Consider the following 3,618-nt stretch of genomic DNA (forward strand, 5'->3'; position numbering starts at 1 on the left):
ATAAATAACTGATTCTTGGAATGTGAGCTCAACATGTTCTTCCTCAGAGACAATCATCATCTTCAGTAAGAAAACAAACTGAGTTGTAAAAATCTACTGAGGAAGTTTTCATTTTTTCAGCACTTTTTATTTGATGTTTTAATTACAGAAAATTCAAATCATTTTCATGCAACTCAAAGTTTTTTCTGGTGCAGAGTTTTGCTGAATAAAAGGAGTCGATGTTCAATTTGTGCAAAAGTTAAGCAGCTGTTTGTCGACACAAACTGAAGATGAAACATGAAGAATATAAATATATTTATGTGCCTGATCAGAAACATAATTCTGTTATAAAATAATCAGATAATAATTTCCTTTTTCTTAAAAATACATGAAAATATTTTGTGTTTAAATGAAATAAATGAGTTAAGGATGAGACTCACCTTTCTCTGTGCCTCCTGCTGTCCTTGTTTGTGTTTGTGACAGGGGGAGGGGGGTGGGCTGATTTAAAGACCCCTGAACAAGAGTCAGGTCACATGACCAGCTGAGCTCAGGTCTCTGTTTAAATTAACTCCACTGGTACCGCAGTAATTACACACAGGAATAAACTGATAACAAACGAAATATTTACAGGAAAAATAAGTTTTTGCAAAAATGTTTAATTTCATTTAATTCATTTTATTTAAAAAGGGACAATCAAACATAAATGTCACCATTTGATGAGCTGYACCAGATTATAGCAGAAGTTAACTCACATCCTTGAGTTAAAARATGAACAAACAACACAATAATACAACAAAACAGAACATTTAACACTACTAATCATGACACACAAACACACAATCATACAGGTAATGTTTATATCTTCTTCACTGCTCACTTATAAATTTCATCAGTGTGAGTGCAGCGTGATGGTTTTACTGAAATTATGTGAAGCTGAGAAAAACAAACAAATCAGAAGCAAAACTTTGCAAAACTGCAGCAGAAATGATCTTTTGTTTTCTTATCTGTTCGTTTCTTTTAACAATAAAACACGTTTTATTTATTTATTCATTTATTCTTAAAAACATCAAAAGTCAGTTTTACCATAAAACCAGTAAAATATCATGTGACGTCAGAAAAACTAAAACTCGTTAAGATGATCTGAGCGTCACAGTTTCACATCCAGAATCCAGAGGCTCGAAAAACAAACTAATTTATTAAAAAAAAGATGTCGTGGCAACAAAACTATAAAACATCTGAACTGGCAGGACTGGACGAGGTCCAGCTGAAACCACAGAGAAACCATAACGAGGTCTGAAGAGTGGGAATRCCAGCCTCCCGGGGCGACAAAGACTGAAACAAAAACACCTGAGCTGAACAGAGAACAGGTGAGGAAACTGAGCAGCAGCGTGCTGCACGCAGGGACTGAAAGAATAAAAACACTGCAAGAAATCAGACCAGTTGAACAGATTTAATACTTTTTATATTTGTTGTTCGTTAAAAAAAATAAGAAAAATGATTTAAAAACAAGAGACTTAATTCGAGTCAAATAGGTGAAGTGTTTGGATGTTATTATTGATAAAAGCATGGAATTCCCACATAAATCACTTAAGAACAAAAAACAGCCAAATCCATTGCAGTAATTTACAAAGTAAAGAACTGATTTAAGGACAAAGCTTTGTTTATGTTGTATAATTCAATAATTTTCCACTTTTGATTTACTGTATTGAAGTCTGAGGGAAAACATGTAAAACAATTACAAATCCCATCTTTATTACAGAAAAGACCTGTAAAACATTACAGTCACCCATCAAATATATTATTTTGAAATTGTTGAAATTTCATGAACTGATTGATGGTAATATTTTGCAGGTTATGTATAAAGCTCATAAAAATTTATTACCTCTGAATATTCATTTAAATTTTGTTAAGGGAGTATGTAATTATAACCTTAAGGATATAGAGATGTTTGTAAAACTAAAATTCAAACAAATTTGAAGAAGTGATGTGCTTCAGTCCAAGGAATGAGATTATGGAATAATCTGGAAAGTGATTATAAAAATGCTGACTCAATAAATTTGTTTAAGAGAATGATAAAAGTTAGATGTTGAAGAAATATGAATTTGTATAATGTGAATTCATTGCTGTTTGAGAAGGAGCTGAAGTTTTTATGTTTTGTAATTTGAAGATTATTATTGTTTGAATTTATTTATTTTTTGAAAAAAGGGGAAGATATTAATAAGTTTTTCTTTCTGCTGCCTTTCATTTTATTTGTGTTGTATTATTATTTTCTGTAGCATTTGTTTTGTTTTTAAATGAATTGAATAAATGAAAAATAATAATAATAATAAGAGATAAAACTGCTCATCCTTCGGGATGACGGCGGTTCGTCAACATGTGTGGTTGTGAGGACCGTGAGTCACATGTGGTCCAGTCAGCTGATGGGTTCGTTCTGAGCAGAGCTCATTAGAGCTCGTTAATGAGCTCTGTGTGCCTCTGACTGGAGAACATTAAGTCAGCTGCTTCCTTCACGTTTCTCCCATTACCTCCAATCTGGTGCTCACTGGTCCTCGCTGTCCGCCTGCAAACATGGCGCCACTTCCCYGAAGAGTGAGGCGCTGGTGACATCACCGCTGCACTCAGCACAAACGAGACGGGACGCGGCCGCAGCTGCAGYCGACGCCGTGCTTAATACAAGTCATTACAGCCGATCAGCAGGAAATCAGCCTGATGAACATGTTTACCTGCAGCCACTTCCTGTTTCCTGTTCAACAGACACCATGGGAACAGGCGAGCATCAGACCGTGGTAAAACCTGCACGCGGTCTGGTTACTGCTGGCTTTATCAGCTTCTTTGAGCAACAAATCATCAGTTTCAGAGTTTTTACCAGAGCAAACAAGTCGTTTTACAAGTCTCCAGTCCAAATGTGCAAGTCTGAGTCAATTCACCATCATCCATCGCTCCACAGAGACAGAGATTYATCACAGGCTGGAAACATTTACAACAGCTGCTGCACCCTGAAGGTCAGACTGTGCAAYGCTCCATGTCAGGCCTCAGTTAGCAGGTCAAAGGTCATGAGGACATCCAGAAAAAGACAGAACAAGTACGGTTTGTTTGAAACGGCAGCAGGACTTGGGTTTGAACCAAATGGTACCAAAGAACAGATGTTTACCCATAATGCACCGCAGCACGTTGGGACTCAGAAACAGACCCGTCACCTGGTGGAGGCCTGATGGTTTGAGCTCCTCCCGTCACTGCGTGGACCATGAGCTCCTACATGTGAGTCCAAGTGTCTGACAGCTGAAGTTTGGACCAACTGGGTCCAACATAGTCTGGTAAAAACCAGACCCTTGTTCTGGACTCTCAGCTATTGAGAAGTGATTTCTTTCYGGAGGCGTGGCCTCTGTTGAACTTTAAAACGATTGGATCTGATTTACTCCATCRCTAACRGTTGGCTGCGACGTATGCAGCGTGCAGCGTGACCGTGAAGGAGGCTAAGCTAACAGGCTAACAGGAAATTGTGTGCGCCGTGAACAACCCTCCTGAGAGGAGAGAAGTGTGGAGCCGAACGAGACGACCGTAAATGAGTGTGGGCTGCCGTTTGTACAGTTACACTGTCAAAAATTACCACCAATATTTCTGTTTTATTTAGACTTTTAT

The 3,618-nt window shown here is 37.7% G+C and overlaps 1 protein-coding gene across 2 annotated transcripts in view; it reads right to left on the bottom strand.

The window, feature by feature from the left end:
• The window catches only part of agrp (agouti related neuropeptide), a 2,107-nt gene extending 1,671 nt beyond the window's left edge, over positions 1–436 (bottom strand). For both annotated transcript variants that reach the window (XM_014028525.1, XM_014028524.1), the window contains exon 1: positions 420–436. The gene's annotated coding sequence lies outside the window, so the exon portion shown is untranslated. The remainder of the gene's footprint in view (positions 1–419) is intronic.
• Positions 437–3,618: the final 3,182 nt, after the last annotated feature.

The sequence above is a fragment of the Austrofundulus limnaeus genome, unplaced genomic scaffold (genome assembly GCF_001266775.1).
Source record: "Austrofundulus limnaeus strain Quisiro unplaced genomic scaffold, Austrofundulus_limnaeus-1.0 Scaffold776, whole genome shotgun sequence".
Taxonomy (NCBI): domain Eukaryota; kingdom Metazoa; phylum Chordata; class Actinopteri; order Cyprinodontiformes; family Rivulidae; genus Austrofundulus; species Austrofundulus limnaeus.